The sequence below is a fragment of the Pan troglodytes genome, chromosome 7, assembly GCF_028858775.2.
Source record: "Pan troglodytes isolate AG18354 chromosome 7, NHGRI_mPanTro3-v2.0_pri, whole genome shotgun sequence".
Taxonomy (NCBI): Eukaryota; Metazoa; Chordata; class Mammalia; order Primates; family Hominidae; genus Pan; species Pan troglodytes.
Genome location: NC_072405.2, coordinates 113,363,747 through 113,391,409, shown reverse-complemented (window position 1 = coordinate 113,391,409; position 27,663 = coordinate 113,363,747). Strand labels below are relative to the sequence as shown.

The window sequence follows — 27,663 nt, the reverse complement described above, 5'->3', positions numbered from 1 at the left end:
GGTACACCTGGAATCCAGGTGATGTGGACAGATCGGGTAAACATCATCACAGAGTATAAACAAGAAAGGAAAGCAAATATTACAACAGCAAGAAGATAAGTGAGTTTTTTATTTGGTTTAAGAGGTTAGAAAAGGTGAAAAAGGGAATGTTTCAGAAAAACAACAAAAGAAAGTAATTGAATATGTTACAACAAAACATTTATATAGAAAATGAAGTTTATATGTGGAATTAAACACTGTAGAATTAATTCACCACTAACCCTAAAATAAAGTGTTCTCGTGAGAAAAGAGGCTGGCTCCTTTAGGTTAAGTCTAGAGAGATTCAGCAAGTTCTTTTACTGATTGCCAAACTTAAGAGTCTATCTCAGTCCCTGGATTAATGTCCTGTGGCACTTTATCATACCCCAAATTAAAACACAGGACAAAGCAAATTTTTTCTGGTGTTTCCCAGTTTCTGGTTTTACTACACTTCCTTATGGTGTAGTACTAGCTCATTGATCAGATGTAATGAATAACTGATTTGTTCTCTCACATGGGAATATGACCAACATTCTACTGGAAATGGTCTGGAGAGGAAAACCCAGTGATGATGAGGTTATGGACCTAATTTTTAAATGACAGAATAACTTCAAATTATAGATTTTAATACAAGAAAAGGGGGACTGAATAAGAGGTGAGAATAGATCCCAAAAGGCATATTCCCACAGGACTAATTCCAAAGAGAATTCTGAAAACCCAGGGGAGGTTTCAATAAAAACATCCACATAGCATTACACCTTCTTAAAGGCCTTTGGAACCATCGTTATCAACCTCTAATGTTGCTCAGGCCTCTTAGTAATACTGTCCTGTGCACTTTATTTTCACCAGAACAAAGAAAGCTTGAGTAATTTGCCAAAGGTTACTATACATGTCAGAAAGAGAAAGACTGGGGTGTAGATCTCTTAGTCCAGAAACATAGAATTTTACTTCCCTTCAGAAAAAAAGGAAAAGCAGATTGTAGCTTCTTTCTGAACTTGAAGAGAGAGCATTTTCTATAGATTTGAATAGTGCATTTTTACGGTGTTTACTAAGACCTATGGTTCCAATTCCATGCACCAGTTCTGATTGTACCTTCACCTTTAACTCATGAAGATTTTGACAATGTGTGTCTTAGTCCATTCCTGCTACTATAACAGCATACCTTAGACTAGGTAATTTATAAACAACAGAAATTCATTTCTCACAGTCCTGGAGGCTGGGAAGTCCAAGATCAACATGCCAGCAGACTTGGTGTCTGGTGAGGGCTGCTCTTTGCTTCCAAGATGGCACCTTCTTTCTGCATCTTCAAATGGTGGGAAGACAAAAGGGATGAACACTGTGTCCTCACAAGGCAGAAGAGATGGAAGGGCTAGGTAGCTCCCTTCAATCTCTTTTATAAGAGCTCTAATCCCACTCACGAGGGCTCCACCTTCACTTTCCAAAAGGCCGCAGCTGTTGATACTATCACATTGAGGATTAAGTTTTAAACTTGAATTTTGAGAAAACACACACATTCAGACCACAGCTGTACATGAATCTGAAGAGCAGTGTGAGAATCAGCAATCACCTGTAAAAATACAATCCGATGAAAAGAGAGGAACTGAAATAGATAGAATAGATTTTGGCTGATGCTTTTGGCAGAAAATTGCTGGTGCTGGTGTACGATGCCAGGAGCCTTGGAGTGCAGGGCTTGGGTTTCTAAGGCAGAGCTGGAGGAGTGGAACAGAATGTTCTCTTTAACCACTGACCATGGCATACAGCATGGAGGAGAACTGTTTTTGGGCTCTTGAAGGTTCTCAGAGATTTTCATATAGCACCAAGCAGTCCAGATGACTGAGATTCTTTCTCTGAGAGAAAAGAAAACACATTCAGAACATTTGTTTGTTCTTTGCTTAATTCTACCACAGTTAACCTGGATCTTCAATCATTAAAGAGACATGATATGTCTTATTCCTTTCCCTTGGCAAAGAGTTGCTTGTCTATCCAGGCAGAGCAGGAAAAAAAAGTCCTTTTCATATTATTCTACTGCTTCTTAGGATGGGGCAGGTCGTTCGTTGTACTTGCGTGTAAAGTTAGGTCACACCACAGCAAGGCTCAGGGGAGCAGATGGTGACTTTTATTCATCATTTCCCAAGATGAGGGAAAGGGACTACAATACTTTACTCTCTCAATGCTATCTTGGTTGTTGCTATTACGACTGATGCTTCCATCAGAGGAGATACAGATATAGAAGAGAGAGGCTGAGACACCAGGAAATCAGGCTGCCTCTCCATCCTGCCCCCATTGCATTAATGTGGAAATGAGATTCAGTTTGCTTTTTGCTGGACTTCAGTCAACAGAAGAGTAATTGCCTTATCCTAAATGAAAAACATGACTTCCTGATTATAGTAAATAGGGAGACGGGGGTAACATGAGCAGGACAATCCGGTCTTTCACTGTAACTACCCAGCAAAACACTGCCTCCTGAGAGAGCTGGGAGCCCAGGGGCCGGTGGAAAAGAAGCTGAGGCAGCCCACAGGGCATTTTGAAGGTGAAAGTTGTCCCTACACACGAAGCTCCTGGTACACTGCCCATTAGGGTGGGCTGATCTGCTTCTGCCTGAATTTGAGGTAATTAAATCAAGGATTAGAATGATATTTACATTTGTTTTCTTAAATGAACCTATGTTCAATTAAGCACAATACCTACTTCACAGTATTGTGAGGAAGCAGAGAGACTGTGTGAACATGTTTCACACAAGTCCTAACACATAGCAACTGCTCAACAGATGGCAGTTATTATTTTAATCTTTAAAAATGTTTTATTCTTGTGATTGTTTTTCCTTGACTAACTGGGACATTTGGGTCTTCTTTCTGTCCTGCCTTTGACCTTGCAGGGGTGAACTTACGTGCTTGCTGACAATGTCCTTAAAGTCCTGGCATCCTCAGAGCAAGACAAAAAGAGTGGGGGCAAGCGAAGGTAACCCCCAGTGGGGCTCTGGAAGTATGGAGGCCCCTCTCCTTTCCTCCTTCCTTCCACCTCTGGCCAGCGAGGCAGAACTCACAGACAACACCTGGTTTCTGCACAGATGCAGCTGCATTTTTAACCTAGAGGAAAGCATGGACAGTGACTGGGGGGCTTGGTGGGGGGTGTCGCTCCCTAGAAGGGCACCTTTTCTGATATATGGGTCAGATGGGCCTTGGTGCACACAGGCAGGCTTCCCAGGATGGGGACATTGACAAGGAGGCAACAGTCCTCTCTCCTCCCCTCCAGTGACTAATAAAAGCTAACATTTATGTAGCACTTACATGTCCCAGTCTCTGTATAATAAGCACTTTGAACATAGATGATCTCAACCCTCACAACCACACTACGGGGTAGGTACTATTAAGAGCTCCATTTCCATAATGAGAACTCTGAGACTTAAGGAGGTTAAATGACTTGTCCAACGTCATCCATAAACACGGAAGCCAGGATTTAAATCCAGGTCTATATGACAGCGAAGTCCACACTTCATCACAATGCCAGTCTCCTATTTTAAAGCTGTTCTCATAGGGCTGGTTATCCAGAAACATCCAAGGCTGCTGCAGCTGCTTACGTCACAGTCCGGGTGGAGAGCCTGTGAGGTCCTCTTGAAGGACGATCCCATTGCAGGAAAGCCACATGTGCTGTTCTACAGTTCACGGGAGGAAAATCAGAAATGATTAAAGCCTTGAGAAAAAATTTCCAATTCCAAGAAGCATCTATGCTGTGAGTAATCCTATTCAGAATCGAGAAAAATAGAACAGTTACTGAAAACAGGGTAAAAAAATACTCCCTCCACAGTTGAGAACTCCCTCATAAACAGTCATATGACCAAATTCAGGAACAGGCCATGAATAGAAGAATGATGATTTGAATTTGTTTATTATCTATGTTGCACAGAGTTTTAGCCTGGCAGCTCTGAGGAGAAATAAGTTAGGAAAAATGATGTGTGGGCTGGTAGAATGTTTGAATTATCTGCATTGTTGATTTTGTCTCCTGATACATTCTTTCACAAGGTTGAATTAACTGATGTGCATTTCAAGTTCTCAGCTACCAGCAAGCAATTTAATGAATCTCAGAGAACTGCTGCTATCACAGAGGCCAGAAAGCAGGTAGTTTTACTCTTATCAAAGCATCTCAAGAAAGAACAGAATTTTAGGATTTTTAAAAATATATTTAAAAAGCACCCTACTGAATAAGCCCTACATTAGAAAGGACAATGTACCTCAAGAATGCATGCCGATATTCTAGGGGGGAATAGTGGTGATTAGAGAATTAAAGAAAAGTAGGTGGTAGTGGTGGTGGGGAATAGGTTAAAGCTAAATTATTCAAATATTTCTAAACATATCTGGACAAAGGTTTGGGTGGCCTCTATTTTCTTAACAGACTGAGAATCCTTCCGGGAGGAAGGTTTTAGGACAGCAAGCTTGCTCACAAAGCAAGGCCTTAGCCATCAGAGGGAAGGTTCTTAGTGTAGCCTGGTGCAGGACGTTCATATGTGCTTCCTGCCCCGCTCATTCCTCGGCTCCCCAAATTCCCTTCCTCCATGAACCTGTGGCCAAATCCTATAGAAAGGAGGAGGCTATAAGTGAAACTTGGAAAATAATTTCACTCAAAGCTCTTTGATGTTCAGGGATAGATTCCACTCATTTGGCACTCTTCTGACCAGAAGCAACATGTACAAAAGTGGGAGAGAGATGTGCTTTGGCACCTCTAGAGCTCCATGTCCTAGCAGGAGACTAGTACCCAGAAGTGGTAGCATCCAGGGAATTAACAAGGGGCCCTAGTGGGAAAAGCAAGTCTGGTGCAGAAAACATGGTAACAAGTTTGGATTTTGTTTTAGGGGCAATGAAAAGTATTTTCATTAAAAGAGAGAATAATTTGATTTTCTGTTTTTGAAATATCACTTGTGGCTGGGAGCTATGACTCATGCCTATAATCCCAGCACTTTGGGAGACTGAGGTGGGTGGACCACTTGAGGTCGGGAGTTCAAGACCAGTCTAGCTAACATGGTGAAACCCTGTCTGTACTAAAAATACAAAAACAAAAACAAAAAATTGCTGGGCGTGGTGACATGCACCTGTAATCCCAGTTACCCGGGAGGCTGAGGCAGGAGAATCACTTGAACCCAGGAGGTGGAAGCTGCAGTGAGCTGAGATCACAACACTGCACTGCAGCCTGGGTGACAAAGTGAGACTGTCTCAAAAAAAAAAAAAAAAGAGAGATAGAGAAGAAAAGAAATAAAAGATCACTCGTATGGAGAACTGATTTGGGGAGCCCAGAGAAAAAGCAGGGAAATCAGTTTGGAGATTGTTACAATAGTCAAGGCAAGAGATAATAGTGATTTATACACTAAGGCAGTGGCAGTGATGATGGAGAAAATGGATAGATTCAAGACACATTCTGGAGGTAGAGTAAGAAGCCTTGCTGATATTTTAAATGTCAGAAGTAATGAAGAGGGAGAAAACAAGAATGACTTTCCAGTTTCTGCTTGTATATCTAGGTAGGTGAGGAAGACTTAATGAGGAATAAATTTGGAGAAAAAAAAATCAGGATGTCTGTTTTGGATATTTTGAGTTAAACATGCCTGGGAGACAAGTAGGCAATTAGATAGAGAAGATGAAGAATCAAAAGATCAGTGTTGGAGCCATGAACAAAGTGTGCAATTTCCTAAGGAGAAAGTGGTAGACATAGAGAGAAAGAGGATGGCCTGAGATCACGCTTTGAGGAAACCCCTCTTTAGAGGACTGGCAGAGGAAAATCAACTTGAGAAGAAAGCTGGGGAGGAGAAATAAAAGAAGCAGAAAACAAATCCAAAAAGGTGTAGTGTCACAAAAGCCCAGAGAAGAGCACCTGTCGGGAAGAAAGCATTCAATTTTGACTAAGGCTCATGAGTGTTTGTGTGAGTCAAGGATGAAAAACAGCCCACTGTGTTGGGAACAGGAACATCATTGGTGAATTTGGTAAAAGTGGCAGTGGAGGGGTGGGTTCACAGCCAGAGCAAGTGGGTTAATGAGTAGATGGGAACACATGCATGTAATTTTACTTGTTTCTCAAGCCAAACACGCACACACACAAACACTAAAGTGATTATCTTTAACATAAACTCATGAGGATGGTAAGACGGGGAGAGGACAAAAATGCCACAGTATTTTGAAAGCTGGAAACCATTTGGAGAAGTTTTAGCTAATTTAGTGGGCTGAAGAAGGTGGAATCCTATGTCAGTAGTGAGGAAACTTAAAACCAACACCATTTGCACCTCAAATTTTTCAAAGTCTCAGGAGTTAGTGGCACCAGGAAACTTTAAAAGTAGAGGTAGGGCAAGTGGGTGGGAATTGGCATTAAAATAAGGAGAATTAGCTGAAAGCAATTTAAAAAGGAATTATATTTGCAGACCCCTACCATACTCTTAATAGATGCCCTTCCCCATCCTGGCAGAAGACTGGATTCATTCTCTGGAAAAGATCAAACAATGAGTCTCTTGACTGGAATATCAAATAGGACAATTAAGAGACTGTATGCTTACCTGTGCTGAGACTTTCAGGCTTCTTTCCCTCCTCACCTGCCAGAGCACAGGTAGGAAAGATTCTCTTGGAAAACCAACCAATCCAGAGAAAACACCTAATGATACATCAGGGCTGCCCAAGGAAATAGTCAAGCCAGATTGCCCTACTGTGAAGCTCATAGTGGGTAAGTTCCACTCAGGTGAACAAAGCTTCAAATCAGCTTTTTGGTTTCCACAGTCAAGGATAAGCAGACAGCAGGTATTAAAAGATATCTGAAGAAAGACTCTAATGCAAAAGAGCTACTTGGAAAAAAATGGAAACTATATATGAGGAGGAAAACGTCAAGAAAACTGTATTTAATGTCCTCAGAGAGATCAGAGGAGATGTTACAACCCTAAAAAAAGAAAAGAATACAAATAAAATATAACCTTTAGAGAACAATCAACAACCACAAAAAGCCCTTGGTAATTAAATATATGATGGAAGAAGTGAAAAACTTAGTAGAGAGCTAGAAAAACGAAACTGAGTCATAAAAAGGCCAAAAAAAAAAAAAAAAAAAAAAAAAACCCCAGAATATAGAAAAGAAAATAGAAGAAAATTAGAGGATCAGTCTAGGAGATCCAGCACCCAAATAATAGGGATTCCAGAAAGAGATAAGAGAGCACAGAATGGAAGAAATCACCAATGAAATAATTCAATAAATTTTTCTAGAATTAAACTGTCAAAACGGATTAAACATACCCCAAAGAATGCCATCATAAATTTTCAGAAACCTGGGGGCAAAGAAAAGATCCTACAGGCTTCCAAGAGAAAAATGGGTCACATACATAAGATTAAGAATCAGAATGCCAGATAGGAATGGTGACAAGTGTCTATCATCCCAGCTACTTGGAAAGCTATGGTGGGAGGATCCCTTGAGCCTAGGAGTTCAAATCCAACCTGGGTAGCATAGCAAGACCCTGTATCTAAAAATAAAAAACAAAAGTTTTAAAAGAATCAGAATGTCTTTGGAATTCTCAATCACAAGACTAGAGGCTAGAATACAGTGGACTGTAGCCTTCAAAATTCTGAATAAATTATTTTAAGCCTAGATTTTTTATTCCTAGCCATCAATTAAGTGAAAAGTCAAAATAAAGGCATTTATATTTGCAAGGTCTCAAAAATTTTACCTCACATGCACTTCTGAAGAAGTAACTAGAAGATGCATTCCACCAAAACAGGAAAGAAAAGTTTGGAGCCAGGACCCAGGCAAAAGATGAAGGGAATCCCTAGACTGATGAAAAGACCTCCAAAGAAACTGTTCTATTCATAATAACAAAGACATAGGATCAACCTAAATGCCCATCAATGGCAGCTCGAATACAGAAAATGTGGTACATACACACCATTAAATGCAGCCATTTTAAAGAGTGAGATCATGTCCTTTGCAGTAACATGGATGGGGCTGGAGGCCACTATCCTTTGCAAACTAACACAGGAACAGAAAACCAAATATCATATGTTCTCACTTATAAGTATGAGCTAAATGATAAGAATTCATGGACACAAAGAGGGTAGCAACAGACACTGGGGTCTACTTGAGGGTGGAGAGTGGGAGGAGGGAGAGGATCAGAAAAAATAACTATCAGGTACTAGGCTTAGTATTTGGGTGACTAAATAATCTGTACACCAGACTTCCATGACACAAGTTTACCCATATAACAAATCTGCACATGTACCCCTGAACCTAAAATAAAAGTTAAAAGAAAAAGAAAACACAAAAAAACAAAACAGTGCTACACCAGGTCTTGAGGGTGGTTTGGAGACAATCCAAATTGGAGAAAGTCAGAGGTTTTGGAAGGGATTCTTCAAGAGGACAAAACTAATAGCATAAATCTAGACGTTTTGAGCAGAAAGATAAATTATGGCAGTTTGAAGTTGGACTGGTAATAAGTAGAAAACTAAGCAAATAAAAAATTATTCCCAAGGAAAATTAAAAGTTGTGTAAGGAAGAAAAAGTAGTCTAAGCTTACTAGATGACTCTGCTCTCAATATCACTATATAATCAAAATAAAGTAAACATGGATTATTGAACCAAGGAAAGTTAAGATGTAACCATGCAGGAATGGTAGGAAGTGGAAAGAATGTATGTGCATGCTGTGGGAAGGGGAAAGAATGAGAGCTAAATCCTCCTCCTCTGTAGGGGCAGTCAATAGCTACTGCTCACAATTGAGGGATCATTAAGTAGCCCAATACTAGCATTTTATTCAGAAACACAGAGCTAAATGCCAAAAAGAAAAAGCAGCTACAAGAGTTGTAAGTAGTTGTCTCTGATGGGGAAAGCAGAGGACTGTTGTTTTTCATAACAAGTCTTATAGAACTCTTGAGTCTTTAAAATATGTGCAAATAACCTTGCTAAAAATAGAAACCAAATAAAAGCAAAGGCAAATGGAGAGTGAAAAAGGGAAAGTGGCAGCTATAGACATATGTTTTGAGAGATCTGGTTCCTAAGAGGAATAGAAAAGTGAATTAGGGTAGGTGGGGTCAAGGGTGGGTTTTGTTTTGTTTTGTTTTGTTTTGTTTTGTTTTGTTTTGAGACAGGGTCTTGCTCTGTCAGCCAGGCTGGAGTGCAGTGGTATGATCATGGCTCACTATAGCTTTGACCACCTGGGCTGAAGTGATCCTCCCACCTCAGCCTCCCAAGCACCTGGAAGCAGTAAGCAAGCAGAGAGGAGCAGAACTACCCTAAGAGTAAATTATGGTAGATGTGCCATGATCGAGATCCTCACTCTTGGGCCAGCAGCGAGGGGGAGAGGCCGAAACTAAGACCTTCATTAAACCAGAACTCATTAGGAGCTCTAAATGGTTCCAAGCTGGCAGTGACCCCTGGCTCTCTGGGTGCCACCATGCCCAGCTAATTTTTTATTTTTTGTAAAGATGGGGTTTCGCCATGTTGCCCAGGTTGGTCTTGAACTCCTGGGCTCAAGTGATCCTCCTGTCTCAGCCTCCCAAAGTGTTGGGATTACAGGCGTGAACCACCAAACCTGGCCAAGGGTGGGTTTTTTAAAGATGGGAAAATGTGGGATGGGAACTGTCTCCCTGCGAGGGAGTTGATGGTGCAGCAGAGGGAGGATTCCAATGGAGCAGGGTCCTTGAGAAGATGAAGGGGACGGGATCTAGAACCCACTGTGTGGGGTGGGCTTTGATGCAACAGAGACACCTCCTTTACTGGACAAAAGGGAAGAAAAAGGTAGGTGGAGACACAAGTGGAATTATAGAATTTCTCATGGCCATGCTTGTCTTATCAGGCCTCAAGACACCCAGAATAGAATATAATATAATACACCAGTAATTCTGTGAGAAGTAACACACAAACTACACCCAGACACGTGTTCCTTCAACCTTCCTACAGTGCAGAATGATAAAACTGCATATGTTTGATGAATAATTCCCTCACAATAGATGTATTACCATTTTGTCTCATAGAAATAAGAACATCTACATTAAAAAAAAAAAGACTTCCACTGATAACATCTCAGACCAAATATTCTCATAGGCCCTTGATATGGTTTGGCTGTGTCCCCACCTAAATCTCATCTTGAATTGTAATCCCATAATCCCCACATATGAGACCCGGTGGGAGGTAATTGAATCATGGAGGCGGTTACCCTCATGCTGTTCTCCTGACAGTGAGTGAGTTCTCACAAGATCTGATGGTTTTATAAGGAACTTTTCCCCCTTTTGCTCGGCACTTCTCCTTGCTGCCGCCATGTGAAGAAGGATGTGCTTGTTTCCCCTTCCACCAGGATTATAAGTTTCCTGAGGCTTCCTCAGCCCTGTGGAGCTATGGGTCAATTAAACTTCTCTCCTTTATACATTACCCAGTCTCAGGTATGTCTTTATTAGTAGCATGAGAATGGACTAATACAGCTCTCCTTCTGCAAAACAATTACATCCTAGATAAAACATAGATGAGATGGGCTTGTAGGAGATAGAGGATGTTGCCAAGGGACTCCTCCACATGAAATGGAGCAAACTATAAGTAGAAATTAGAGCTGGAAGCAGTGAGCAAGCAGGGAGGAGCAGAACTACCCTAAGAGCAAATGATCCAGATCCTCATTCTTGGGCCGGCAATGAGGAGGGGAGGCCAAACCTAAGACCTTCATTAAACCAGAACTCACGAGGAGCTCTAAATGGTTCCAAGCTGGCAGTGACCCATGGCTCTCAGAAGAAGCAGATGCAAATCTTCCCTAAAGAGAGCCGAGAAGACTAACCTAAGCCGAGAAGACTCCCACAGATGAAGATCTAATAAATACACAGTCAGAGATCAGCAGGCCCAGGAGGGGCAATACCACCATGAGTGAGAGTCGGCAGACACATTTTAAAGAAAAGATGGGAAAAGCAAATCACGAATGAAATAAAAGACCCATCTGTGGCTTTGAATATCACCTGAATAGTTACTAGAATGCACATATCTCGGTCCCATTCCAGACCTACTGAGCCTGGGAATGTCTTAATGCTCATTCCCCACAGAGAGGAAGCCAGACAGCTCGTTGCACAGACCCTATTTTCCTTTCCACAATCATCTTCCTATAGCTTTTGCTATCCTTGCAGGGAGATGTAAATGCAGCAGGCACATCTATTCAAAGGCAAAAATAAAACTAAGGAAATAGCTAAACAAGATAGTACCCCCTAGTGCCGGGAAGGTAGGAACCAACTTGGCTTGGGTGCTCCCTGTCTCCTGCAGAGCAGAGCACGACCCTAGACTGTCCAGTCCACGAGCCCTGGAGGCATCACTATGCGGGAATGAAATGTTGGTCACACTTCAGTGACTACAATGCACAAAATACTGTGATTGAAGATAATGGGAAATGGGTGCCATAATAATAACGAATGTTTTAATTAATAGCTTAAGGTAAACTGTGTTCACCGGGAATCTAGAAGTGCTTATGTAATCCATAGAAAACTTTGCAGGAGGGACCAAGAAGGGGCTAGGAAAAGAACTCGTTTTAAAGAAAGAGAGCATCAGGCATGGGCTGGGTCCAAAGACTATGAGCCCATTCCAAATAGAAGAGATAATTTTGAGTACAGTAGAGGCTGGTTTTAATTTACCTGGCCCAACCTCAATGGCCCTTATCTTATGGAGAGCACCCAACAAAAAAAGGAAAACTGCAAACAAAGGATAGCACTGCTTTGCAGTTTTGTAGCTTAAGGAGCATGCTATTAGGCTAAGAGGAAAATGGGAAATGGAAAATGCCTTGTGTGAAAACCAGTAACAACAGCCAAGCGTGGTGGCACACAGCTGTAATCTCAGCACTTTGGGAGGCTGAGGCAGGCGGATTACTTGAGGTCTGGAGTTCAAGACCAGCCTGGCCAACACGGTGAAACCCCGTCTCTACTAAAAAATACAAAAATCAGCCAGGCGCGGTGGCACACGCCTGTAGTCCCAGCTACTCTGGAGGCTGAGGCAAGAGAATCACTTGAACCCGAGAGGCGGAGGCTGCAGTGAGCCAAGATTGTGCCACTGCACTCCAGCCTGGGCAACAGAGCGAGACTCCATCTCAAAAAAAAAAAAATGAAAAAAAGAAAGAAAGAAAACAAAACAACAACAATAACCAATCAGCCCTATCAGGCAGGTATTATTCCTGTGATTATGTTACAGATGAGCAAAATGAGTTCAGAGAGGTTGAGTAACTTGCTCAACTTTACCCAGCAATAAATTGTGGAGGCAAGCCCAAGCATAGGACTTGCTCAACTTTATAGGTCATGTTCTTAATAGATGTTTTTCTGATTTGATTGTTTAAAGAGGTGACTGAATTTCATGATTCAAGATTTAGGAAAATTATTACACAATGCTTAGTGAAAATTTCTTCTCCTATCACTGCCCCCAGGCCCCCAGCTTCCCTCCTCATAGGCAACCAGCGTCATTAGATGAAGTGTAATATTCTAAAGATATTTTCTGAGTTTCATTTTGCTACACCATTCTGAAGCACACATTTTTCACCTAGGAAAATATCTTGCAGATCACTCCTTATCAGTACACAAAGAGCTTCCTTGTTCTGTTTTCCAGCTGCAGGATTTCATTGTGTGCGGAGGTGCCATGATCTTGCTCACCAGTCCCCAGTCAATAGACATTAGCCCCATTTCCATTCTTCACTGTAGCTGATGCTCTTTATTCTGAGAAAACTCCACTCCCTCCTGAGAGATCGTGAGAGTCTCCTGTGACAATTAGGCTCCTCTAAGCCACAAGACACGGCCACGTTCTCAAGTTACTTTAACAAATGGAGTGCATTGTGAGACACACAAGAACACAGACCAAAAAAAAAGAAACTGGGAAGCAGCTTGACAAAGGCAGGTGGAGAGTAGCCCCACCCTGAGCACCAGGCACCTCTGCCCGTTTCCTGCCACCACCCATGGCTGTGAGGGGCTCCATGAGCCACCCAGACACTGTCACCATGTCTCCCATTCTGCCAGTTGCTGGGCTTCGGCAACTAGTCAGCCTGCATCTAAAAGCAAGGTCATTTTAAGAGGGTCTCCGTGACTCTGGCCTCGCTTGCTGAGTCCAAATGTCCGTGCAGGAGAGGGGCAGGATCTCTATCACATGGCCCCCTTGCTACCAGTGGAGGGTGTACAGGTTCTTGGGGTCTTGAACAAAGAACTGGACAAAGTTACAAAGGAAGGAAAGAATGAAGCAACAAAAGCAGAGATTTATTAAAAATGAGGTGGGAGTGGGCCTGAGCACAGGGGCTCAAGAGCCCCGTTACAGAATTTTCTGGGGTTTAAATGCCCTCTAGAGGTTTCCATTGGTTACTTGGTGTACGCCCTGTGTAAATGAAGAGGATCAAGTAAAGTTACAAAGACATTTACTGGGTTTACGCCTTGTGTCAATGGTGAGGATATTTCCTGTAATAGCTGAAGTATTTCCATTTGATTTAGTTCTAGGAAGTCAGCATGAATCAGTCTTATGTTCCCTGCCTCCAGACCGTATTCTCCTGTCTCACCCTGGGCAGACGTGGGGAGCTGCTGGCTGGTCGGCTGGTCAGCTCCCCTGGGAACAGGGCCCATCCCAATTCCCACCAGGTGTAGCCAGGGTGGTGAAGTCAAGTGGGACAACGTGAGGGCCTGTGCTTAAGGCCCCGTTTCCTCGGAAGGGGCTTGGGGCACTCAGGCACCAGGTACTGTACCTCCTGCCCAGGGATCCCAGAGCTGCCTAGAGGAATTTGAGCAGGCTGGAATTCCTGCTGAGCAAGCAAGGCCAGAGTCACAGAGACCCTCTTAAAGTGACCTTGCTTTTAGATGCAAGCCTATTCAGTCTAGGGGGAAAAAATGACCACATGGAACCACTTATAAGGCTCTCTAGCTTAAAAAAAATTATACACCTTAGCTCACCAAAGTCTCCAGGAAGTAGACATTATCAGCAGCATTCCCATTTGACAAATGAGAAGACAAGCTTACAGAGGTTACCTGAATTGCGAGGATCACACAGCTAGTCAGCAAGGGAGCTGAGACTCAAACCTGCGTCTTCAGATTCTGGTTTGCGCCTCCTTCTGACTGCACAGCCCTACAGGCTCCAGAACATCTCCCTTGCCGGCTCTGCTTCCTTTCCTCAGCTGTTGAATGGTGATGCTCCCAAGGCTGTCCGTTAGGGCCTGCATTTCTCTCCCTCTCCACACTCTCTCTGGTTGTTCTCATTTACCTCCTTGCCTTGGCCTAATATCAAAAAGTCAGTGGCCCCTAGAACTCTCTCCAGCCCAGATCTTTCTCCTGAGTTCCATACCTATATATCTAATGCCTTACTGGACACCTCCACATGGCTGTCCAAGCCACCTCAAGTGCAGTGTTTCTGAAATGAAACTCATCTTTCTCTGTAAACTGCTTCTCCTTCTGTGTTCTCTGAGTAGCAGTGACTTCACTTCTGAAGCACAGACTATGTATTAGTTATTTCACACATGCAAGAGCGGGGTATCATCGTCCCATTTTACAAAAGATAAAAGTAAGGCTTGGAGACATTAACTTGCTTGCACAAGGCCATAGTACCAAGTCGTTGACAGAGCCAGAGTTCAAATCAAACTCTATTCGGCATTTCTCTCACTGGCACAGGCTGCCTGGAAACCATGGGGCCTCAGCTCTTCACTCTGTTGCACGAACCAGAAGTCATGGTTCATTCTTGACTCCTCCAACCCTCCCCACCATCTTCCCACCCTCACCCACCCCAGCTTCTCACCCCCACAGCTGCCTCAGAGCTGAGTCAATCAGTTCTACCACCTAAATGCTTCGCAAGCTGTGCCTTCTCTCCATTCCTATTGTCGCTTCCTTAGTTTAGCCCCTAAATTATGTCTCCCTCATTACCTGAAATAACTTCCTAACTAGTTTCTTTGTCTCTAGTAACAACACTGCTTCAAGTCCTCTCTGCCTGTGAATGAGCTTTCTAAAATATACCCGATCATTGGATTCACCTGGTTAAGACCTCCAAAAGCTTCCACTACCTTCAGGATAAATCCCAAATTCCTGTTTCTGCTGATGCCTGTATATGCAGGTGATCCCTTGCTGGGTCTCTGAAATGGGTTCATCTCTTCAAGGTTTTTACTGAGACGATATAGTCCTCTTGTTGCACATTGCACTGATCCAGGCCATCTATACTGTATTCCAATGAGCTACAGAAAAATGCTTGAGTGAGAGCCTTTCATATGCAAAAATAAAGACTGAATTATGCCATAACTATTAATAAGTCTACAGTAATCCATCATGCAATTGTTTACCCAATAGATTGTGTTTATAGTGTCTTTGGTACCATGTAATTTGTAAATTTTCATGACAGTGTAACCAGTTAGGCCTAGGGTGGCAGGACTTAAGTGTTGCTGAATCATTTATTACTCCGCACCTCATTGAAAAGTGTTTCATAAACTTTCTGAAACTGTTCAACAGACAGAGGGTAATTTGTGCTCTGCCAACAAAGGATTCTGTTGTTGGGTGCCTATCAGCATATTAAAGGTTCAGAGAAAACCAGCAATGTAGAAACTAGAGCAATTTTGTTCTCAGAAGATGGTTTTCTTCTGCGCATCCATTCATTAACATCTTCTAAAAGAGTCTGCCCTCAACAGAAGTTTGGGGAGCACTGGGATAGAGTGCAGAGGCCCTGAGGCTTCTGGAATTTATCTGACTCTGACGTCAGGATGCAAGCACAGACCTGCCACTCTCTCAGGAACATCTTTGGTTAACTCCCGTTTGTCTTTCAAGATTCAGTTCAGATGGCATTTCCTCCCAGTGCACTTCCTCTCTCTCTGTCTGTCACACACACACAGGTGCATATGCACCCACACATTTGTGACATGTATAATAATTGCATGGGATTTCCTAACACCCTCTTTCATAATACCTGTCTATTTTCTATTGGTTGATAGAAAATTCAGCCCAGACGGATGAGAGCCAAAGGGAAATTTATAGGCATTGGAGGCATGCTGCTGCAGCAGCTCCAGCCTCACCCATCCCCACCCCGTCCCAGGTCCAAGTTCAGCAGGAAAGCAGGATTGTCTCATAGGTTTTGTGCCCTGCCTGAGGAAATTCCCCAGATTGTGAATCCCCAAAGGTAGGCCAGGGTCTCTTATCCCATATCCAGCCCTTAGCACATTCCTTGCCATGCCTTGTTTTCAACAAATAACAAATGGGGACACAAAATGTTCAAAGCAAGACTTCTACCTCGAAGGAGTTTATAGTCTAGTTCAAGAGTCAGTATGTATAAACAGAATAGAAATACAATAGACCATACAAGGTAACATAAATGCCAAATGAGTGACTTGGGTATTAAGTATCAAAGGAATTCAAAGAAGGGACAGTTTTGGGAGTTGATAAATAAGACATATATCCCGAACTAGAGAAACTGTTTCTAGTAGGAAAGAAAGGTATGTTACACAGAAAATGCCAATACAGACTGATAAGTATGGGGGCAGAGTGTTCATTAGCATGTTCTGTTGGTTCTAGAAAGCTTTTCTTTTTCACTAAATGATTCAAATAATAGCAGCCTTATTTTTCTTGGTCTTATTTACTTTATTTTACTAATAAATTTTTCAAGATGAGAATAGGGGATTTCCTGTTTTGGTGTGTGACTCAGGACACAGGGCCCCACATCTCAGCCTGACACAGAGCAGCCTGATTTCATTTCACTGCAGCATCACGGTTTTCCATAACTTCTCTCTCTTTTTTTTTTTTTTTTTTGACAGAATCCTGCACTATCACCCGGGCTGGAGTGCAATGGCATGATCTCGGCTCACTGCAATCTCCGCCTCCTGGGTTCAAGCGATTCTCCTGCCTCAGCCTCCCAAGTAGCTGGAATTACAGGTGCCCGCCACCATGCCTAGCTAATTTTTTGTATTTTTAGTAAAGATGGGGTTTCACTATGTTGGCCAGGCTGGTCTCGAACTCCTGACCTCATTACCTGCCCACCTCGGCCTCCCAAAGTGCCGGGATTACAGGCGTGAGCCACCGCACCCGGCCCATAATTTCTCTTTTCAGCTGAGCATTTAGCTGCTGTTAAATTCAATTAAGTCCTGCCCCTAGAAGCATGCTGTGGATGACTGCAATAACACTTCTGCCAGAAGACCATGCAGCTGGGCATGTTGACCTCACGGATTAAGGGCTGCAGACATGGTGGGAAATATTTCCTCTCTCTGATAGAACATTTTCCTCTCTGATTTTGCCACTGGAATTTGAACAAATTTCATTTTAAGGGTTGGTCTTCAATGTGCAGGATTTAGACACCAAATCTTCCTGGGCAGAGTTTGGCAGAAGAAAGAGGAAGAGCTGGTGATGTATGGTCTCTCACAGTCCCCTGAAGACCCTTCAGTGGCTCCGCATCACTCACAAGACAAAACCCCAACTCTGACAATGACCACCAAGGCCCTCGCTGCCACCTCTAAGCCAGGCTCATCTCTCAGTGTTTCCTAACTTGCATTTTACCTCCAACAGCTCAAAAGTGCTCCTGCTCCCATGCGCTGTATCCCATGCCCTTGCTCGTGCTGTTTCCTGGCCTGACACTCACCACCTGTGGCCTGGTTAACTGTGTTATCCTTTAAGCCTCAGCTCAGCTGTCGCCTCTTCTAGGAATCCTTTTCTGATCCATCTGCCTGTTGAGGAATAAGTGCTCCCATGATACATTGTGTGCACCTCTATTTGTATGAATGAACTAGGGTAGGACTTACCTTTTGCTAGAGGGTAGATCCATCATTAGCATTCCACGCAGGGCACAGCATACAGTGGACATTCAACACAATGTTTGAATGACGATGAATGAATGAATGAATGAATGAATCTTACACAAATGAATGCTTGCCTCTGGCACCTCGACCTCCTCCAAACCCTTTCCCTTCTGGGTGTCTGTTCCATGTTTTCACTATTTTCCTTCCTTCCTTCCTTCCTTCCTTCTTTCCTCCCTCCCTCCCTCCGTCCTTCCCTCCCTCTCTTTTTTCTTCTTTTTCTTTCCCTCTCCTGTCCCCAGATGTCATTAAAACCTTCCAATAGGAAGACATCCTACAAACTCATCCTTACCAAGTGCAAACGGGCAATATGACATAGCATGTCTCCATCCACCACTGTCACCACCAGTTAAAAAACACAACACATAGTCTTAAAGCCAAAGGAATAAAATGATAATATTGCGGTTCAGCATTGGCTGGATCCATATGGCCTTGCTGGCACCTGTCTGCTCACCCACCATGCTTCTCTGCTGCTGGAGGACAGAGCAATGGGTGTGCCAGGGTCAGAGGGGATGCTGTTACCCAGCAGAAAAGCAGTGAATATGGGGAACGCTGCATGTGGTAGGGCTTAGTATTTGCATGCTCGGGGCTCTAGAGTCTGACTGTCTGGATTGAAATATCAGATTGACTGTTGTGTGACATTGGACAGATCACTTAACTTCTCTCAGGGTGGATAAAAATGCTTATCTCTGGGATAATCAGAATTAAATGAGGTAATCCCTGCAAAGCATTTAGCATAGTAAGTGACTCATCATCAATACCTGCCAAACATTAAATATTGTATCCATTAGCCAGTGCTGCATAACAAATGAGCCCAAAACGTTGTGGCTTCAAACAATAACAATAATTTATTATTACCTCATGAGTCTAGGGGTTCTCTCTCTCATGCAGGTACGGTCAGATGGTGACTGGGGCTAGAATTCTCTGAAGGGTCACTGGTGTGTCTGCACCTAGGATGAGAAGCCTCAAATAGCTGATGGCTGGAACCACCAGTTCCTACAGCAACCCTCTCTATCTCTATGTCATTTTGCAATGAAGACTGTCCAGCGTGAAGACAGGCACAATATCACCTTTGATGCCCTAGCATCAGAAGTCTCAGATATCACTTTCTTCCTGCTCTACCAGGGAAGACAGTCACAAAAGCCCATCCAGTTTCAAGGGGAGGGGACATAGATTCCCCTTCCTGATGGAGATGTGGCAAGGTTTCAAAAGAATATGTGGGGAGGAAAAGATTGTTAAGACCATTTTTGGAAAATACAATAGGACACAGTATTATTATAGTTACCATTTACTGAGCCATATGCCTTGTGACTTGCTTGTATTATCTTGAAGTATCTTAAAGCATTAGATTTGTTGGTTAAATTGCAGGGTTAGGAGGATATTTCTGAGCATGGAAATATACATAAGGCATGTGATCTGAAAGTCACAGAAAATAAAATCCTTTCTTTTCTGCAGAAAGAAGTGGGGATAGTTGTTGATTATCAAACATACAAGAGTTACACACAACCCCTAATTCAAATTACATTCAATTACTCAAAGCAAAGTTTAGAACATTTTATTTCAACTGACTACTTGAGAAAATTAAACTAATTTATCTGTAACCAGCTAAAAATAATTTGCTGTATTTCTAACAAATAGTGTCTGTGAAACTCTAGGGTTTGTTTTTGTTGTTGTTGGTTTGTTTTGTTTTGTTTTGTTTCTTTTTTCATGCCTGAGCTCCTTTAACTTTCCCAGTGGCCCAGATAAAAAGGTGTCACAAGAAGAAGGAATATCCAAGCACCCATGTTTCTACATGTGAACAGAGGAGATGGCTATTTCTATGTCTACTGCATGAAAACCATGGGTTAGCTACTACATCTGAGATTTCCTCCATTTTTGACATTCCATTAAGGCCTTTCTAACAAGTATGTTTATCTAAGCCAAGGAAGTAGGTTATATGGGAGGGAAACACTTTAGCTTGCGTTATTAGGGAACTAGTTTATCTCACCAAAATCCATGATCACTTATTGCTACCTATCAGAATGCAGTCCCTAGGGGTATGAGTGATGGAATGGAAGGGGTCTAGGGCTGGCAGGAGCCTGGGACATTGCATCATTGTGGTGGATATCTGGGCATCAGGGCTCTGAAAGGAGGTATCTTGGATCCAAGAACAAACTTCGTTCTTCACAATTTTTTCCACTGCCAGCCCTACATATGGTAATCAGAGATCTACATCAGTCAATAAAAAGGGATATAGATCAGTAGGGGGTAAGTCAGGAAAATAGAAACCCCAGGAGTTGTTTTAACAGAAAATTTAAAATAAGAATTAGAGGACTCAAAATTTCAAAAGAAAAACTGAGATTACACAGAGATCGTAAATGCAGGAAGCAGCTATCATTTCTAAGGTTGCGGGAACAAAGAAAAGAGTTTGAAGTTGTCAGAAATTAAATGCTTAAAAAACGGACCCATACAAATGGCACAACAGACCTCTAAGAAGAAGACACTGCACTGCCCAGCAGGTGCTGGTAGCTCTAGAGGGAGCGTGTTGGAACAAACCACAGACCAGACCACTTACAGCTGTAGGGAAGGGGCTACAGGGGAAATGCAAACAGAGTGACAAACAAATAGAAAGGAGGTCCCTTCTCTGTCCTTCAGTCTTCCAGTTTCCCTCTGTTGCCCAAGCGGCAGAACCTAACAAAGAATTAGCCAGCAAAAAAGAAATGCAGTTTGCAGAATATCCACCCCAGCATCACAGAGCAGAGAATAGGAGGGTGTTGGAGTGGAGGGAAAAGAGATTAGTAATTGGCCCAAGGTGTGTCTCAGGATATGCAAGTGCTGGCTATTAGAGCCCCTTAAACATAATGTCACAACTCTTCAGGTGAGCAACTCAGTTGACAGCCCACCTGGTTTCCCTCTGTGCTTTGGTGGACAGTAAACTTAGGGCTACACTTTGCTAAGTGAAAGTACCCACCTTTAGATAGGATAACTTTTATTAGACTATCTTTAAATTCAGACTTTTCCCTCTTTTCATCTCCATTTTGCTATGAAGCCCATTAATGACTTAATTTATTTCAAGTATATATTTGTTTCAGTTCTATAATTTTCATTTGGTTATTTTTATTGTTCTATTTCTCTGCTGAGATTTCCTCTTTTGTAAGTCATCACAACATATTTTCTTTTGTATCATTTAGCGTAATTATAATACCTGCTTTGAAAATTATTTTAAGCTTTTATGAGTTTGCTCATTCCAACATCTGGGTCATATCCAAATCAATCTCCACTAATTATCTTTTTTTCTTGAGGATGTGGCACATTTTCCTATTTCTTAGTGTGTTGAGTTATTTGGGATGCTATCATGGACATTGTGAATGCTGGGCTGTGCAGAGTCTGGATTCTGCCATACTCCTCCAGTGAAGGTTGATTTTCTTTTAGCAGGGAATTAACTTGGTTGGATTCCAACTGCAAACTCTGTCTCTCGGGGTGTGGCTCAAATCTCAGTTCACTGGGTTGCTTGAAATTTGCACTATGTATGCATGATTTAATGGTCAGTCAGAGAGTCGGCCAAAATATAAGGAATTCGGGGCTCTCTGGCTCTTTCCATGTCTGGATTTCCCCTCTTTCACTTTCCAGGAGTTGTGGTTGCCCTGAATGTTATCATCTGATTCTTCAGGCCAGAAGGATTGTAGCTTTTGGATTGGCATTTTAGCTATCTGCCATGTGGTACAATGAGGCCTGCCTTTAGCTGAGAAGCCATGAAAACACAACAAAAAAAACTCACCCCATGCTATTTCCATCTTCCAAGTATTGATTGTCCAGAGTTTATAGGTACAATTTGTGGGAGGGTTGGTCTAACGAGAGCTTCTTTTGCCAGTATCAAAAGGAGAACTGCAAGTCGCCATGTTTAGCTCAGACTCTTTTAGACAATCATCTCCCTGATGCCCTTCTTACTTGGTATTTGCTGTTTTTAGCCCTCATCTTACTGATTATATCATATTTGTGCTGTTATAAGATGCCTTGAATCCTCTCCAAATGCAAATGTATGCACATAATTAATAAACAAACGGATAGATGGGTTAAAAAATAAAACCCTGGTGCTTTGGGGAGAAAACTACACATACTCGAAGTAGTTTCTTTCTCTAGGCCAGTAGTTGCATGATTTGGTCTCAGACAGGCAGACTAACTCAGTGGATGGGAAGAATAGTGGCTCACAGTGAAGGGATGCCATTTCAATTCCAATTCCAGGCAAGAAAGTGCCAATTCTGTGAATAAAGGGAAAAATGGGCTTGTATTGGCTGAGGTAGCACTCTATTCCATCCCCTTCTGCTGGTTCCCCTTAGGGATCTTTGCCCATTCTGTGAGGTCCTAATAGGACTGTAGATCATTGTGCACCAGCTTCCCACTACAGAGATGGCCACATCACCCAAGCTGGCCAATAAGGGCTTCCCATCTCTTGGCCAAAGAGGTTGGTTCAGGGGTGGAATTGCCTCTGGGATTTATAGCTCTGTGGACTCTGCTGAAACAAGCCTCCCTTCTACTGTGTTTGCTGAGCTGGGAAGAAGGGAACATGGGAGTCAGAAAGGACCAAGAGACATCTTGCCCACCTAAGAGGAAAGTTTGTTGAAATGAAGGGAAACATAAATAGCAGAGCTGAGACACAGAGAGGCAGCCCTATATTCAGCCATCTCTGAAAGCAAGTTCACCCCTAGACACTTCCCAATTATATGAACCAATGTATTCTTTTTCAGCTCAAGCTAATTTAAATTGGGTTCCTTTTACTCTTAGCCAAAGAATTTCTGACAAATGCCAACAGCAGTATGTATGAGACTCAAGCATCAGAATTTGTGGTACTCAGTATACATCAGATTGTTTGTAAACTATACAGCTGTTCTAATAATATTTTATGACTTAATGCATTCCTATTCATTTCAAAGTGCCTACAAACCTATATGACATATGACACTGATATCTTAATCATAATATCTTCCAATCATCTCAATTCAACAACATCATAGCAAAGCACAATTTAAGAAAGTCTCATTTCCTTCTTTGAAGGCAAATAGCATTTCTTAAGTGGAGACGTGCATTTTTATTGCTAAATCAGGATTCAATCTAAATAAAATTAATGAAAGAGAACAATGGCTTCTAATACTCCATATTTGATAACTGTTTAAAACATTTCCCTTAAGTAAATACTCACTGGGCTAGTTCCCTTAAGTAAATATTCACTGGGCTATACAATAAGGAGAGTGGGCCCTGTTGATCCTTTTATTTCTGGGAAAGAAGGTTCCAAGGCTAACATTTACCTAACCACACTTCTTTGTTGAGAGAGTATATTCCAAATGGTACCAACAGAAAAAGTCTTGACTCTTTCTGACCTCTACCTCTTTGAGCAACTTCTCTCAAATTATTTTTCCCTGCGCCTGGATGAATTCTCAGAAAGGTCCCATAGCTTTTCCAGTCATCCCTTTTATTAATGAAGGGTCTTCTTTTTCAGATACTGGAAAGTCCAGAATAGGGCAGAATGAGGCCCCATAAAACTGTGGGATAGTTCAGTCTACTCTGAGATAGTTTGGTTGACTACCAAAGCTATAATCCCACATCCACTTTAAAACTCAGAACCGATATGGGCTCAAAAACTCAACATAGGGAAGGAGAAGACTGGGGACTTCTCTCAATTTCCTTATCTTGCTCAAATACTTTCCTGACATCTCCAACTTTGGGGATGTGGATAAGGAGCAGAAAGCTCCAGTGCAGTTTTTGATGACTGCAGGAGTTTTCTGGAATCAGTGCCCTGGGCATGACACACCCCATGCTCACTCTCTCCCATGTGGACTCCTGTAGGTTCCTTGGAGGTCCCCGATGATGTTCCTCAAGCTATGTCATGTAACTTCCCCAGCCCCTGGCTTCTGAAGTCCACTCCCCCCTGAGTTACTCTGCTGGGATCACCTTGCCTTGCAGATGGTCCTTTGGGGCAGAGTCCCATTCAAGTTAACTCAGTGCCTGCTCTCTTCTGTGGGGTCCTCATCCAGCCGTGGGAAGCACCCTCCTGCATCCTGTGGCTATGAGTGCAGCTCACTGCATGCCCCCTCTCTTCATCCTGCCACCATAGGCCACTCTAACCAGGCTCGGCCTTTAGGGTTTGAAATGTGGCTCAAGTATGAGTCCCTTTGTCCCTCCAACTCCCCAGTGCACCTGTCAAGCTCTCTACGGGGTGTTTTGAAGCCTCAAAATCTCACGGGGCTTGTTGTGGGGTGGTGGTGGGGACAGGAAGGGGGCACAGGGAGACGCTCCTGCCTTATCCCTCCAACAGCTCTCATTCTAAAGAACTCCCCTCTGCCTGTCCCTTGCTCTGTCCCCCCAGCCTCTTCTTGTGTAGTCGCCCGGTAGGTAAGGACCAAGACCTAAAAGTCTCAAAATGGATTTTATAATCGTTTAATGAGTCCTGCATAGATAAGCAGCTATTTTTCTTTCCCTCTGGGTCTCTGCTGAAACTGTGGAGTAACAGGAGAAATTGCACCTAACATCCTGGTAGAAATGATTCACAATAAGCATCCAAACACAGTTTCCCCTGCTCCCCACTCACACCCTGAGAGATGGATGGGCCAAATGTCATAATCATCCTCCTATGTGACAGAGGAGCAAAGTGGCGATGCGAGTTACCTAACTAGAAATAGATTGAGGGGTAGGCTCAACCCAGCTCTCTTAACTCAATCTGAACGTTCTTTCTTTGGCCCAAGGCCAGTGTGCAGCTCGGAGTATCCCACGGTGGCCACCAGGGGGCAGTGACAGGCACGCTGGCCACAGCAGCCCACAGCCCAGCCAGAGGGGTCATGGAGGCCCTCCCATCTTCTCACTCAGCACCGCCAGCCATGCCAGCCTTCTGATCTTTCTTCAGACACACCAAGCCCTTTCTCATGCTAGCGTATATGATTAGCATCCTAGGGCCACAAACTGGGCACTTAAAACAGAAATCGATCCCTCCTAGTTCTGGAGGTATCTGAAATCAAGGTGTCAGCAGGGTTGGTTCCTTCTGAGGGAGAATCTGTTCCATGCCTCTCTCCTAGCATCTGGCAACAACAGGCAATGCTGGGTGTCCCTTGGCTTATCGTTGCATCACTCCAGTCTGCTTTCATTCTCACGCGGTCATCTTCTCTCCGTGGGTCTTTCTCCTCTTTTTAGGAGGACACCAGCTATATTGGATTAAAAGCCTCACTCCAGTATGACCTAAAGTCATCTGCAACAATCTTATTTTTAAATAAGATCTTATCCTGCAGGGAGTCAGGTGGTTAGAATTTCAGCTTATCTTTTGGGGAAGACACAATTCAAGCCCAAAACCACTGCCTTTGTCCATAAATCTCTCACTCCCACCCCCACCTCCCTGACAGCTCCGTTTCATTACTCAGGTCTCAACCTCTGTCTCTGCTTTCCCTCTCCCTGGGCCATCTCAAAGCTCAACACCAGACCAAATAGCTAGAGCAGGATCAGCTGAACTTCACGGCCAAGCACAGCTAGAAATGAACCATGCTGGCTGTCAGCCATGGGTGGTGTTGGTGAAAGGACAGTCCTTCCTGAAGGGATGCCTGTTACCCCCAGGGCCACCAGAGTAGAGTGGGCTCTGCCATCAAGGTGACCCTGAAGATGATGATACTGCTTCCTCTAAAGAGTTGCTGGAAGGAAAAGGGAAGATATGCTATAAAAACCTACCACAATGTCTGGTACACAGTAGGCATTTAATAAATGTAAACTATTATTATTGTCATCATCAGGATGTCTGGAACCATGGATGCTGTCTCTGTTTTCTCTACACAACTCCACCCCACCAGCCTGTTATCACTGTTACTGTTTCTAAAACACCGAATGATGAGATCGGGTTTCTGTATCAGCTTCCCCTACTGAGCCGGGAACTCTTTGAGAGTAAGGACTAGGTCTCAGTTTTCCTAGTGTCTTACATGACATCTGCTTCAGAAGAGATGCGCACATTAATTACTTAACAATTTTTAATACAGATGAGAATAAATTGAGGCTGCCATTAATTCCAGGAAAGGGGAAGCTTTTGAGCTGACTCTTGTCTTTATTCTTTTTCCTTCCTTTTTTTCTTCAATCACCTTGGCCTCTGTCTTAAGCTCCCTGGGGACAGGGTGATGGGTTTGGTTGTTAAAGTAAACCCAACCACTCTGAGGTGGTTCAGGAGGCTTCACTGGCTTCATAGACTTGAGGTTTCCAAAACCAAGAGGGACGTGAGGATGGCAGGGTAGAGGGTAACCTTGGTGTGCCTCCAGTTGTCCCCAGTAGCAGCTCCTCAGGCTGTTGATACCCATATTAGTCCCCTCTGCCTCAGGCCCTCCAATCCTCTTCTCAGCTCCCTTGCTCCTGGAGTTACTGGAGAGAATTTAGATCATTTGCCAGCCCGCGATTTCTGGACTGAAAAATGCTAGTCTGGTTCATTTTCTTTCCTTAAGACTTCAAGGAAGCCCATACTTAAGGTGAATAGAAATCTGATTTGTGTACAAAGGCCTCTTTTAAAATCTCTCTCAGATCCCATTCTGATATCTGCTGACTTCGTGATGTCTATTTTATATTTTTCATTTTTTAAATGATACATGGTATTTGTACATATTTACAGGGTACATAAGGTATTTGGAAACATATATGTGTAATGATCAAGTCAGGACATTTGGGATATCCATCACCTTGAGTATTTATCATTTCTTTGTGTTGGGAGCATTTCAAGTCTTCTCTACTAGCTATTTTGAAATGCATAATACATTGTTGTTAACTACAGTCACCTATTGTGCTATCAAACATTAGAACGTATTCCTCCTATCTAACTGCATATTTGCACCCATTCACCAATCCTTCTTCATCCCCCTTCCTTCCCAGCCTCTAGTAACTGTGCTATCTGTTTCAAAACACTGAATTACAATTCAGGCCCATGGCCCCTACCTGAACCCTTGTTGTGGGTGGGAAACCCAGTCACCCCTCAGCTGATGGCACGATTTCAGCAGGAGCGATGGGTCACATGACAAAGAGAGAAGCAGGTTTTCTCTCCACATCTGATAAACACTGACAAGAGTTAGGTGATTTTCCTACACACAGCACTATCTTGTTCTGAGAAAGGATTTGCCTTAACCAATTACGGGGCCTGACAGCTTTTTCTCTCAAATGAATCAGTGGGGAGGAGCTGAAGTGACTTTTTGTTTTGAAAGAAATGCAATATTTAAAGAGAGAGGTTTCTATTTTTCCCCCAGGAGAAGGGAGCCCTTAATATTCCCATCAACGATGACACATGTGAATCACAGCCCTTTCTTTCCTATAAAAGCATCATGATTCAACACAAAGCCCGCCAGCTGTGGGCTGCATGTGATTCTCCTGACAATGCAGGCTTTCGCGGGAGAAGAACTCTGGGAGCACACCACTCCCAGCTGCAGGTTATTATGACCAGCCCTCTGTCTGCATCTTTTCAGAGATTGGGGATGGGCTAGGGGCAACCCTTGTGATGCACGCAGAGGGCTCTGCAGAAAGGTCGCTCTCCTGTCATCTGTGAACTAGGTCACCTTGGCTGAGAAAGCAAACTGCATTTTGTTATTGTTTTTCTTTTTTATTTCAAATTTTGTGCATAGACAAAAATGTATAATTATTTGTTGAATAAGCTTTACAGAAGTATAACTTATATACAATCAACTATGCCCTTTTCTGTGGACTACTTTTGTTCCCCCCAAAATTCGTATGTTGAAACCTAAGCCCCAGTGTGATGGTATTAGCAGGTGAGGCCTTTGGGAGGCTATTAGATCATGAAGGTGGAGCTTTCATAAGTGGGATTAATGCCCTTGTTAAAAAGACCCCAGAGAGCTCCCCTATCTATTCCACCATGAGAGGACTTAGCAAGAAGTTGTCAAGAGGGCCCTCACCAGAACCTGATCGTGCTGGCA

The 27,663-nt window shown here is 43.0% G+C and overlaps 2 long non-coding RNA genes across 2 annotated transcripts in view; one reads left to right on the top strand and one right to left on the bottom strand.

Annotated features, from left to right (window-relative positions):
* Nucleotides 1-3,300, top strand: part of LOC112204210 (uncharacterized) — a 166,132-nt gene extending 162,832 nt beyond the window's left edge. Inside the window, exon 11 of the long non-coding RNA XR_010159320.1 lies at nucleotides 2,894-3,300. This is a non-coding gene — a long non-coding RNA (uncharacterized LOC112204210). The remainder of the gene's footprint in view (nucleotides 1-2,893) is intronic.
* Nucleotides 80-26,853, bottom strand: LOC129135794 (uncharacterized). The gene is made up of 4 exons (XR_008536938.2): nucleotides 26,678-26,853; nucleotides 3,306-3,670; nucleotides 2,906-3,104; nucleotides 80-1,865 (listed from the first exon to the last, which is right to left on the bottom strand). It is a non-coding gene; the product is annotated as an uncharacterized LOC129135794 (long non-coding RNA).
* Nucleotides 26,854-27,663: the final 810 nt, after the last annotated feature.